Source organism: Lonchura striata, chromosome 37, assembly GCF_050655825.1.
Source record: "Lonchura striata isolate lonStrDom1 chromosome 37, ASM5065582v1, whole genome shotgun sequence".
Lineage (NCBI taxonomy): Eukaryota > Metazoa > Chordata > Aves > Passeriformes > Estrildidae > Lonchura > Lonchura striata.
In genome coordinates, this window is record NC_140739.1 from 3405098 (window position 1) to 3419110 (window position 14013).

Here is a 14013-nt window from a genome sequence, read left to right on the forward strand (position 1 = left end):
TGTGACCTTACTGGGGAGGTCACTTCAAGCCAGCTCCCACTCACAGTTCCTCCCAGAGAAGTCCAAAGCTGCTCGTGCCTGGTGGCATCCCGTGTCCCTCTGGGTCCCCCTGCCCCTGGCGCTGCAGCCTCCCGCTGAGGATGTTCGAGGAGATCAAGCCCAGAGCCTGACACGGGGACAGGGGCTCAGGGCCGTCACAGTTGGAACAGGGAGACAGGGACCCCCTAGCAGCATCCCTGTGCCCCCAGGGCCAGAGCTTGGCCAGGGCTCCTTCACCCTCTTATGAAGGAGGGCTTGAGAGCACTTTAAAAATCCCCAGCAGGGGAGTAGCATAAAACAGCTTTAATATTAAGTGACAGCACCACAGAGTTCCTTGGCAAGAGTCACTCTGCTCCTGACTGGACACTTCAGGCACACCAAGGAAACAAAGCAACAACAAAACCAAACAAAATCCAGGCAATCAAACCAAAAAGGAGTCCCGGTGTCTGTGTGTCTCTGTGTGTTTGTGTGTGTGTGTGTGTGTGGGGGTGTGTGTGTGTGTGTGTGTGTGTGTGATGAAAGGACAGTGAGGGCAAGGGTAAAAGGAATACAGCCTAAAAGCTAAACAGAGCTGTGGAATAACACTTAACAATATTCAACTTCGCTTATAACTTCTATTAAGCTTCACAAATTAGCAAAAGAACAACTCTTAGCAGCATTTAACTTTGCTTACAGCTTGTGACTTTGTCGCTATAAGACACGTGAAAGCACGACGCGAGCCACCTGCTATTTTCAAGGTAAAGAGAAAAGTTTATTCTCCAACTTTTATACTTTCCCAAAGGTGACATTGGATTGGAGAGTGAATGGACCACCTGTCCAAAGACATTGGACAAAGCACTAGTACATCAAGTTTGTCCAGCCCCATAAAAGATTGTAAACAATATGTTGTTGACAGAAATTGTGTGGGAAGGTTCTCCAACAGAATGGAAACTCAGAAGGCTTTAGAAAATCTTAAGAATCAGGGTGACATGACTTAACCTTACTTCCAGGCCTGACTGGCTCAGCTATCCAAGGCAATCAAAGCCCTCAGAGAGCAGCATTTCTGCCACATTTCCCTGAGCACAGGCACTCCGTTGTGCACACAGACACAAAGAGTCACTACAAGGCACCTGTGAGAAATTCCCCTGAGCAAAGGGAAATGTTCCCTGTGGAGGCTTTGGCATCTCCCCAGGGGATGAAGGGTTGAGCCTGGAGCAGACAGTGTCTGTGATGAGCTCCAGAGGAGCTGAGCCCAGGGGCTGCTGGCCAAGGCCCTGGCCCAGTGAGCATTTCTCAGCTGGCAGGGCGGCCTGAGAAGGGGAGAGGGGAATGCACCAGACCAGGAACCATGGAACCAAGGGACCATTGTTACACTGTGGGGCCATGTGAGAAGAAGTGACCATTGGGACACTGTGGGGCCTTGTGAGACCAAGGGACCATTGGGATACTGTGAGTCCTCATGGATTCATGGACACCACTGTGACATTGCTGGGCCTCATGGAAGCAAGGGGACCCTAGTGATGCCGTGTGCCTCAGTGGAATGTAGGCATCATTGTGACACTGTGAGGCCCCATCCAGCCATGGCTCCATTGGGACACTGCGAGACCCCACGGAAACAAAGCTCCAGGGTAACACAGAGAGGCTGCCTGTAATCAGTGCTCCATTGTGACCCTGTGGAGCCAAAGGAGAGCGTTGTGATACTGCAAAGCCCCAAGGTCCATTGGTCCAAAGGTCCATTGTGACATTGCAGGACTCATGGAACAGAGGAGTCACATGACACTGTGGGGCCTGTGGAACCATGGAGAACATTGTGACACTGCAAGGCCTCAAGGAATCATTAGGACTGTTATATGTCTATAGGATAATTCGTGCAAATAAAATTGTCGTCTCTTTTATAGTTATGTGCTGTTAAATTATACTCTTATAAGAAGTTTTTAAATCGCACAAGCCAGCAACAGCGACTGCAACACCATGTCAAAGCCACCTGGACGAGAGAGGGAGGACTTTATTTACAAGCGAACGAAAGTGGCCAGCCCAGAGAGGGATCATGCATCAAGGTTGTCCGAGAAACACCCGGACGATAAATACACGATAAATATCCGAGACCGAGATAGTCAGAGCCATCAGGGAGGTACATCTCAAATCCGAATTCCGGGACTGCAAACACAGGTGTTCATCACTCTCCGGACACGTATTGTTCAACTTGCCACAGAGAAAAGAACTCCACATGAATACATGCACTTTGAAAAGGAAGAAAGGGGACTCTGGCTCAGGCAAGGAAAATCGTATAAAAATGGGTCAGACAGGACGGTCGGTGTGAAGCATAGAGGACCCTCTGCTGCAGCTGTCAAACCTGTGTCTCACCCGGTGGCAATCCCGGGCTCCACATTGACCATTTATTATAGTGGCTTTTTTTCATTTTTCTCAAAGTTTATATTTGGTACACTTAATAACTTTTATTAAATTAAAAATTAATAACTTGGAGCCTTGCATTTCTAAGATGTTTATCACATTCGGTTTCTCATGATAAGCCTATCTACTTCTGCTAATTCTGAGATGGGGAAAATGAACTGTCAAGATTCCTGCTTGCACTAAAGGATTGTGACACGGGCTGACTTTGTGATGCCAGTCTTCTGTGCCATCACAGCGCAACTGTATGACATCCCAGAGTGATGGAGCAGCACTGGCTCTGTGACATCACAAGGGGGATTTGTGAGATCTCAGGGTGGGCTGTGACATCCCAGGAGGCAGTGTGACATCTCAGGGGCTCTGTGACCTTACTGGGGAGGTCACTTCAAGCCAGCTCCCACTCACAGTTCCTCCCAGAGAAGTCCAAAGCTGCTCGTGCCCGGTGGCATCCCGTGTCCCTCTGGGTCCCCCTGCCCCTGGCGCTGCAGCCTCCCGCTGAGGATGTTCGAGGAGATCAAGCCCAGAGCCTGACACGGGGACAGGGGCTCAGGGCCGTCACAGTTGGAACAGGGAGACAGGGACCCCCTAGCAGCATCCCTGTGCCCCCAGGGCCAGAGCTTGGCCAGGGCTCCTTCACCCTCTTATGAAGGAGGGCTTGAGAGCACTTTAAAAATCCCCAGCAGGGGAGTAGCATAAAACAGCTTTAAGATTAAGTGACAGCACCACAGAGTTCCTTGGCAAGAGTCACTCTGCTCCTGACTGGACACTTCAGGCACACCAAGGAAACAAAGCAACAACAAAACCAAACAAAATCCAGGCAATCAAACCAAAAAGGAGTCAAGAACTGTCCCGGTGTCTGTGTGTCTCTGTGTGTTTGTGTGTGTGTGTGTGTGTGTGACGAAAGGACAGTGAGGGCAAGGATAAAAGGAATACAGCCTAAAAGCTAAACAGAGCTGTGGAATAACACTTAACAATATTCAACTTCGCTTATAACTTCTATTAAGCTTCACAAATTAGCAAAAGAACAACTCTTAGCAGCATTTAACTTTGCTTACAGCTTGTGACTTTGTCGCTATAAGACACGTGAAAGCACGACGCGAGCCACCTGCTATTTTCAAGGTAAAGAGAAAAGTTTATTCTCCGACTCCAACTTTTATACTTTCCCAAAGGTGACATTGGATTGGAGAGTGAATGGGCCACCTGTCCAAAGACATTGGACAAAGCACTAGTACATCAAGTTTGTCCAGCCCCATAAAAGATTGTAAACAATATGTTGTTGACAGAAATTGTGTGGGAAGGTTCTCCAACAGAATGGAAACTCAGAAGGCTTTAGAAAATCTTAAGAATCAGGGTGACATGACTTAACCTTACTTCCAGGCCTGACTGGCTCAGCTATCCAAGGCAATCAAAGCCCTCAGAGAGCAGCATTTCTGCCACATTTCCCTGAGCACAGGCACTCCGTTGTGCACACAGACACAAAGAGTCACTACAAGGCACCTGTGAGAAATTCCCCTGAGCAAAGGGAAATGCTCCCTGTGGAGGCTTTGGCATCTCCCCAGGGGTTGAAGGGTTGAGCCTGGAGCAGACAGTGTCTGTGATGAGCTCCAGAGGAGCTGAGCCCAGGGGCTGCTGGCCAAGGCCCTGGCCCAGTGAGCATTTCTCAGCTGGCAGGGCAGCCTGAGAAGGGGAAAGGGGAATGCACCAGACCAGGAACCATGGAACCAAGGGACCATTGTTACACTGTGGGGCCATGTGAGAAGAAGTGACCATTGGGACACTGTGGGGCCTTGTGAGACCAAGGGACCATTGGGACACTGTGGGACCATGTGAGATCAAGGGACCATTGGGATACTGTGAGTCCTCATGGATTCATGGACACTACTGTGACATTGCTGGGCCTCATGGAAGCAAGGGGACCCTAGTGATGCCGTGTGCCTCAGTGGAATGTAGGCATCATTGTGACACTGTGAGGCCCCATCCAGCCAAGGCTCCATTGGGACACTGCGAGACCCCACGGAAACAAAGCTCCAGGGTAACACAGAGAGGCTGCCTGTAATCAGTGCTCCATTGTGACCCTGTGGAGCCAAAGGAGAGCGTTGTGACACTGCAAAGCCCCATGGTCCATTGGTCCAAAGGTCCATTGTGACATTGCAGGACTCATGGAACAGAGGAGTCACATGACACTGTGGGGCCTGTGGAACCATGGAGAACATTGTGACACTGCAAGGCCTCAAGGAATCATTAGGACTGTGATATGTCTATAGGATAATTCGTGCAAATAAAATTGTCGTCTATTTTTTAGTCATGTGCTGTTAAATTATACTCTTATAAGAAGTTTTTAAATCGCACAAGCCAGCAACAGCGACTGCAACACCATGTCAAAGCCACCTGGACGAGAGAGGGAGGACTTTATTTACAAGCGAACGAAAGTGGCCAGCCCAGAGAGGGATCATGCATCAAGGTTGTCCGAGAAACACCCGGACGATAAATACACGATAAATATCCGAGACCGAGATAGTCAGAGCCATCAGGGAGGTACATCTCAAATCCGAATTCCGGGACTGCAAACACAGGTGTTCATCACTCTCCGGACACGTATTGTTCAACTTGCCACAGAGAAAAGAACTCCACACGAATACATGCACTTTGAAAAGGAAGAAAGGGGACTCTGGCTCAGGCAAGGAAAATCGTATAAAAATGGGTCAGACAGGACGGTCGGTGTGAAGCATAGAGGACCCTCTGCTGCAGCTGTCCAACCTGTGTCTCACCCGGTGGCAATCCCGGGCTCCACATTGACCTTTTTTTATAGTGGCTTTTTTTCATTTTTCTCAAAGTTTATATTTGGTACACTTAATAACTTTTATTAAATTAAAAATTAATAACTTGGAGCCTTGCATTTCTAAGATGTTTATCACATTCGGTTTCTCATGATAAGCCTATCTACTTCTGCTAATTCTGAGATGGGGAAAATGAACTGTCAAGATTCCCGCTTGCACTAAAGGATTGTGACACGGGCTGACTTTGTGATGCCAGAGTCTTCTGTGCCATCACAGCGCAACTGTATGACATCCCAGAGTGATAGAGCAGCACTGGCTCTGTGACATCACAAGGGGGATTTGTGAGATCTCAGGGTGGGCTGTGACATCCCAGGAGGCAGTGTGACATCTCAGGGGCTCTGTGACCTTACTGTGGAGGTCACTTCAAGCCAGCTCCCACTCACAGTTCCTCCCAGAGAAGTCCAAAGCTGCTCGTGCCCGGTGGCATCCCATGTCCCTCTGGGTCCCCCTGCCCCTGGCGCTGCAGCCTCCCGCTGAGGATGTTCGAGGAGATCAAGCCCAGAGCCTGACACGGGGACAGGGGCTCAGGGCCGTCACAGTTGGAACAGGGAGACAGGGACCCCCTAGCAGCATCCCTGTGCCCCCAGGGCCAGAGCTTGGCCAGGGCTCCTTCACCCTCTTATGAAGGAGGGCTTGAGAGCACTTTAAAAATCCCCAGCAGGGGAGTAGCATAAAACAGCTTTAATATTAAGTGACAGCACCACAGAGTTCCTTGGCAAGAGTCACTCTGCTCCTGACTGGACACTTCAGGCACACCAAGGAAACAAAGCAACAACAAAACCAAACAAAATCCAGGCAATCAAACCAAAAAGGAGTCCCGGTGTCTGTGTGTCTCTGTGTGTTTGTGTGTGTGTGTGTGTGTGGGGGTGTGTGTGTGTGTGTGTGTGTGTGTGATGAAAGGACAGTGAGGGCAAGGGTAAAAGGAATACAGCCTAAAAGCTAAACAGAGCTGTGGAATAACACTTAACAATATTCAACTTCGCTTATAACTTCTATTAAGCTTCACAAATTAGCAAAAGAACAACTCTTAGCAGCATTTAACTTTGCTTACAGCTTGTGACTTTGTCGCTATAAGACACGTGAAAGCACGACGCGAGCCACCTGCTATTTTCAAGGTAAAGAGAAAAGTTTATTCTCCAACTTTTATACTTTCCCAAAGGTGACATTGGATTGGAGAGTGAATGGACCACCTGTCCAAAGACATTGGACAAAGCACTAGTACATCAAGTTTGTCCAGCCCCATAAAAGATTGTAAACAATATGTTGTTGACAGAAATTGTGTGGGAAGGTTCTCCAACAGAATGGAAACTCAGAAGGCTTTAGAAAATCTTAAGAATCAGGGTGACATGACTTAACCTTACTTCCAGGCCTGACTGGCTCAGCTATCCAAGGCAATCAAAGCCCTCAGAGAGCAGCATTTCTGCCACATTTCCCTGAGCACAGGCACTCCTGTGTGCACACAGACACAAAGAGTCACTACAAGGCACCTGTGAGAAATTCCCCTGAGCAAAGGGAAATGTTCCCTGTGGAGGCTTTGGCATCTCCCCAGGGGATGAAGGGTTGAGCCTGGAGCAGACAGTGTCTGTGATGAGCTCCAGAGGAGCTGAGCCCAGGGGCTGCTGGCCAAGGCCCTGGCCCAGTGAGCATTTCTCAGCTGGCAGGGCGGCCTGAGAAGGGGAAAGGGGAATGCACCAGACCAGGAACCATGGAACCAAGGGACCATTGTTACACTGTGGGGCCATGTGAGAAGAAGTGACCATTGGGACACTGTGGGGCCTTGTGAGACCAAGGGACCATTGGGACACTGTGGGACCATGTGAGATCAAGGGACCATTGGGATACTGTGAGTCCTCATGGATTCATGGACACCACTGTGACATTGCTGGGCCTCATGGAAGCAAGGGGACCCTAGTGACGCCGTGTGCCTCAGTGGAATGTAGGCATCATTGTGACACTGTGAGGCCCCATCCAACCAAGGCTCCATTGGGACACTGCGAGACCCCACGGAAACAAAGCTCCAGGGTAACACAGAGAGGCTGCCTGTAATCAGTGCTCCATTGTGACCCTGTGGAGCCAAAGGAGAGCGTTGTGACACTGCAAAGCCCCATGGTCCATTGGTCCAAAGGTCCATTGTGACATTGCAGGACTCATGGAACAGAGGAGTCACATGACACTGTGGGGCCTGTGGAACCATGGAGAACATTGTGACACTGCAAGGCCTCAAGGAATCATTAGGACTGTTATATGTCTATAGGATAATTCGTGCAAATAAAATTGTCGTCTCTTTTATAGTTATGTGCTGTTAAATTATACTCTTATAAGAAGTTTTTAAATCGCACAAGCCAGCAACAGCGACTGCAACACCATGTCAAAGCCACCTGGACGAGAGAGGGAGGACTTTATTTACAAGCGAACGAAAGTGGCCAGCCCAGAGAGGGATCATGCATCAAGGTTGTCCGAGAAACACCCGGACGATAAATACACGATAAATATCCGAGACCGAGATAGTCAGAGCCATCAGGGAGGTACATCTCAAATCCGAATTCCGGGACTGCAAATACAGGTGTTCATCACTCTCCGGACACGTATTGTTCAACTTGCCACAGAGAAAAGAACTCCACATGAATACATGCACTTTGAAAAGGAAGAAAGGGGACTCTGGCTCAGGCAAGGAAAATCGTATAAAAATGGGTCAGACAGGACGGTCGGTGTGAAGCATAGAGGACCCTCTGCTGCAGCTGTCAAACCTGTGTCTCACCCGGTGGCAATCCCGGGCTCCACATTGACCTTTTTTTATAGTGGCTTTTTTTAATTTTTCTCAAAGTTTATATTTGGTACACTTAATAACTTTTATTAAATTAAAAATTAATAACTTGGAGCCTTGCATTTCTAAGATGTTTATCACATTCGGTTTCTCATGATAAGCCTATCTACTTCTGCTAATTCTGAGATGGGGAAAATGAACTGTCATGATTCCCGCTTGCACTAAAGGATTGTGACACGGGCTGACTTTGTGATGCCAGTCTTCTGTGCCATCACAGCGCAACTGTATGACATCCCAGAGTGATAGAGCAGCACTGGCTCTGTGACATCACAAGGGGGATTTGTGAGATCCCAGGGTGGGCTGTGACATCCCAGGAGGCAGTGTGACATCTCAGGGGCTCTGTGACCTTACTGGGGAGGTCACTTCAAGCCAGCTCCCACTCACAGTTCCTCCCAGAGAAGTCCAAAGCTGCTCGTGCCTGGTGGCATCCCGTGTCCCTCTGGGTCCCCCTGCCCCTGGCGCTGCAGCCTCCCGCTGAGGATGTTCGAGGAGATCAAGCCCAGAGCCTGACACGGGGACAGGGGCTCAGGGCCGTCACAGTTGGAACAGGGAGACAGGGACCCCCTAGCAGCATCCCTGTGCCCCCAGGGCCAGAGCTTGGCCAGGGCTCCTTCACCCTCTTATGAAGGAGGGCTTGAGAGCACTTTAAAAATCCCCAGCAGGGGAGTAGCATAAAACAGCTTTAATATTAAGTGACAGCACCACAGAGTTCCTTGGCAAGAGTCACTCTGCTCCTGACTGGACACTTCAGGCACACCAAGGAAACAAAGCAACAACAAAACCAAACAAAATCCAGGCAATCAAACCAAAAAGGAGTCCCGGTGTCTGTGTGTCTCTGTGTGTTTGTGTGTGTGTGTGTGTGTGGGGGTGTGTGTGTGTGTGTGTGTGTGTGTGATGAAAGGACAGTGAGGGCAAGGGTAAAAGGAATACAGCCTAAAAGCTAAACAGAGCTGTGGAATAACACTTAACAATATTCAACTTCGCTTATAACTTCTATTAAGCTTCACAAATTAGCAAAAGAACAACTCTTAGCAGCATTTAACTTTGCTTACAGCTTGTGACTTTGTCGCTATAAGACACGTGAAAGCACGACGCGAGCCACCTGCTATTTTCAAGGTAAAGAGAAAAGTTTATTCTCCAACTTTTATACTTTCCCAAAGGTGACATTGGATTGGAGAGTGAATGGACCACCTGTCCAAAGACATTGGACAAAGCACTAGTACATCAAGTTTGTCCAGCCCCATAAAAGATTGTAAACAATATGTTGTTGACAGAAATTGTGTGGGAAGGTTCTCCAACAGAATGGAAACTCAGAAGGCTTTAGAAAATCTTAAGAATCAGGGTGACATGACTTAACCTTACTTCCAGGCCTGACTGGCTCAGCTATCCAAGGCAATCAAAGCCCTCAGAGAGCAGCATTTCTGCCACATTTCCCTGAGCACAGGCACTCCGTTGTGCACACAGACACAAAGAGTCACTACAAGGCACCTGTGAGAAATTCCCCTGAGCAAAGGGAAATGTTCCCTGTGGAGGCTTTGGCATCTCCCCAGGGGATGAAGGGTTGAGCCTGGAGCAGACAGTGTCTGTGATGAGCTCCAGAGGAGCTGAGCCCAGGGGCTGCTGGCCAAGGCCCTGGCCCAGTGAGCATTTCTCAGCTGGCAGGGCGGCCTGAGAAGGGGAGAGGGGAATGCACCAGACCAGGAACCATGGAACCAAGGGACCATTGTTACACTGTGGGGCCATGTGAGAAGAAGTGACCATTGGGACACTGTGGGGCCTTGTGAGACCAAGGGACCATTGGGATACTGTGAGTCCTCATGGATTCATGGACACCACTGTGACATTGCTGGGCCTCATGGAAGCAAGGGGACCCTAGTGATGCCGTGTGCCTCAGTGGAATGTAGGCATCATTGTGACACTGTGAGGCCCCATCCAGCCATGGCTCCATTGGGACACTGCGAGACCCCACGGAAACAAAGCTCCAGGGTAACACAGAGAGGCTGCCTGTAATCAGTGCTCCATTGTGACCCTGTGGAGCCAAAGGAGAGCGTTGTGATACTGCAAAGCCCCAAGGTCCATTGGTCCAAAGGTCCATTGTGACATTGCAGGACTCATGGAACAGAGGAGTCACATGACACTGTGGGGCCTGTGGAACCATGGAGAACATTGTGACACTGCAAGGCCTCAAGGAATCATTAGGACTGTTATATGTCTATAGGATAATTCGTGCAAATAAAATTGTCGTCTCTTTTATAGTTATGTGCTGTTAAATTATACTCTTATAAGAAGTTTTTAAATCGCACAAGCCAGCAACAGCGACTGCAACACCATGTCAAAGCCACCTGGACGAGAGAGGGAGGACTTTATTTACAAGCGAACGAAAGTGGCCAGCCCAGAGAGGGATCATGCATCAAGGTTGTCCGAGAAACACCCGGACGATAAATACACGATAAATATCCGAGACCGAGATAGTCAGAGCCATCAGGGAGGTACATCTCAAATCCGAATTCCGGGACTGCAAACACAGGTGTTCATCACTCTCCGGACACGTATTGTTCAACTTGCCACAGAGAAAAGAACTCCACATGAATACATGCACTTTGAAAAGGAAGAAAGGGGACTCTGGCTCAGGCAAGGAAAATCGTATAAAAATGGGTCAGACAGGACGGTCGGTGTGAAGCATAGAGGACCCTCTGCTGCAGCTGTCAAACCTGTGTCTCACCCGGTGGCAATCCCGGGCTCCACATTGACCATTTATTATAGTGGCTTTTTTTCATTTTTCTCAAAGTTTATATTTGGTACACTTAATAACTTTTATTAAATTAAAAATTAATAACTTGGAGCCTTGCATTTCTAAGATGTTTATCACATTCGGTTTCTCATGATAAGCCTATCTACTTCTGCTAATTCTGAGATGGGGAAAATGAACTGTCAAGATTCCTGCTTGCACTAAAGGATTGTGACACGGGCTGACTTTGTGATGCCAGTCTTCTGTGCCATCACAGCGCAACTGTATGACATCCCAGAGTGATGGAGCAGCACTGGCTCTGTGACATCACAAGGGGGATTTGTGAGATCTCAGGGTGGGCTGTGACATCCCAGGAGGCAGTGTGACATCTCAGGGGCTCTGTGACCTTACTGGGGAGGTCACTTCAAGCCAGCTCCCACTCACAGTTCCTCCCAGAGAAGTCCAAAGCTGCTCGTGCCCGGTGGCATCCCGTGTCCCTCTGGGTCCCCCTGCCCCTGGCGCTGCAGCCTCCCGCTGAGGATGTTCGAGGAGATCAAGCCCAGAGCCTGACACGGGGACAGGGGCTCAGGGCCGTCACAGTTGGAACAGGGAGACAGGGACCCCCTAGCAGCATCCCTGTGCCCCCAGGGCCAGAGCTTGGCCAGGGCTCCTTCACCCTCTTATGAAGGAGGGCTTGAGAGCACTTTAAAAATCCCCAGCAGGGGAGTAGCATAAAACAGCTTTAAGATTAAGTGACAGCACCACAGAGTTCCTTGGCAAGAGTCACTCTGCTCCTGACTGGACACTTCAGGCACACCAAGGAAACAAAGCAACAACAAAACCAAACAAAATCCAGGCAATCAAACCAAAAAGGAGTCAAGAACTGTCCCGGTGTCTGTGTGTCTCTGTGTGTTTGTGTGTGTGTGTGTGTGTGTGACGAAAGGACAGTGAGGGCAAGGATAAAAGGAATACAGCCTAAAAGCTAAACAGAGCTGTGGAATAACACTTAACAATATTCAACTTCGCTTATAACTTCTATTAAGCTTCACAAATTAGCAAAAGAACAACTCTTAGCAGCATTTAACTTTGCTTACAGCTTGTGACTTTGTCGCTATAAGACACGTGAAAGCACGACGCGAGCCACCTGCTATTTTCAAGGTAAAGAGAAAAGTTTATTCTCCGACTCCAACTTTTATACTTTCCCAAAGGTGACATTGGATTGGAGAGTGAATGGGCCACCTGTCCAAAGACATTGGACAAAGCACTAGTACATCAAGTTTGTCCAGCCCCATAAAAGATTGTAAACAATATGTTGTTGACAGAAATTGTGTGGGAAGGTTCTCCAACAGAATGGAAACTCAGAAGGCTTTAGAAAATCTTAAGAATCAGGGTGACATGACTTAACCTTACTTCCAGGCCTGACTGGCTCAGCTATCCAAGGCAATCAAAGCCCTCAGAGAGCAGCATTTCTGCCACATTTCCCTGAGCACAGGCACTCCTGTGTGCACACAGACACAAAGAGTCACTACAAGGCACCTGTGAGAAATTCCCCTGAGCAAAGGGAAATGCTCCCTGTGGAGGCTTTGGCATCTCCCCAGGGGTTGAAGGGTTGAGCCTGGAGCAGACAGTGTCTGTGATGAGCTCCAGAGGAGCTGAGCCCAGGGGCTGCTGGCCAAGGCCCTGGCCCAGTGAGCATTTCTCAGCTGGCAGGGCAGCCTGAGAAGGGGAAAGGGGAATGCACCAGACCAGGAACCATGGAACCAAGGGACCATTGTTACACTGTGGGGCCATGTGAGAAGAAGTGACCATTGGGACACTGTGGGGCCTTGTGAGACCAAGGGACCATTGGGACACTGTGGGACCATGTGAGATCAAGGGACCATTGGGATACTGTGAGTCCTCATGGATTCATGGACACTACTGTGACATTGCTGGGCCTCATGGAAGCAAGGGGACCCTAGTGATGCCGTGTGCCTCAGTGGAATGTAGGCATCATTGTGACACTGTGAGGCCCCATCCAGCCAAGGCTCCATTGGGACACTGCGAGACCCCACGGAAACAAAGCTCCAGGGTAACACAGAGAGGCTGCCTGTAATCAGTGCTCCATTGTGACCCTGTGGAGCCAAAGGAGAGCGTTGTGACACTGCAAAGCCCCATGGTCCATTGGTCCAAAGGTCCATTGTGACATTGCAGGACTCATGGAACAGAGGAGTCACATGACACTGTGGGGCCTGTGGAACCATGGAGAACATTGTGACACTGCAAGGCCTCAAGGAATCATTAGGACTGTGATATGTCTATAGGATAATTCGTGCAAATAAAATTGTCGTCTATTTTTTAGTCATGTGCTGTTAAATTATACTCTTATAAGAAGTTTTTAAATCGCACAAGCCAGCAACAGCGACTGCAACACCATGTCAAAGCCACCTGGACGAGAGAGGGAGGACTTTATTTACAAGCGAACGAAAGTGGCCAGCCCAGAGAGGGATCATGCATCAAGGTTGTCCGAGAAACACCCGGACGATAAATACACGATAAATATCCGAGACCGAGATAGTCAGAGCCATCAGGGAGGTACATCTCAAATCCGAATTCCGGGACTGCAAACACAGGTGTTCATCACTCTCCGGACACGTATTGTTCAACTTGCCACAGAGAAAAGAACTCCACACGAATACATGCACTTTGAAAAGGAAGAAAGGGGACTCTGGCTCAGGCAAGGAAAATCGTATAAAAATGGGTCAGACAGGACGGTCGGTGTGAAGCATAGAGGACCCTCTGCTGCAGCTGTCAAACCTGTGTCTCACCCGGTGGCAATCCCGGGCTCCACATTGACCTTTTTTTATAGTGGCTTTTTTTCATTTTTCTCAAAGTTTATATTTGGTACACTTAATAACTTTTATTAAATTAAAAATTAATAACTTGGAGCCTTGCATTTCTAAGATGTTTATCACATTCGGTTTCTCATGATAAGCCTATCTACTTCTGCTAATTCTGAGATGGGGAAAATGAACTGTCAAGATTCCCGCTTGCACTAAAGGATTGTGACACGGGCTGACTTTGTGATGCCAGAGTCTTCTGTGCCATCACAGCGCAACTGTATGACATCCCAGAGTGATAGAGCAGCACTGGCTCTGTGACATCACAAGGGGGATTTGTGAGATCTCAGGGTGGGCTGTGACATCCCAGGAGGCAGT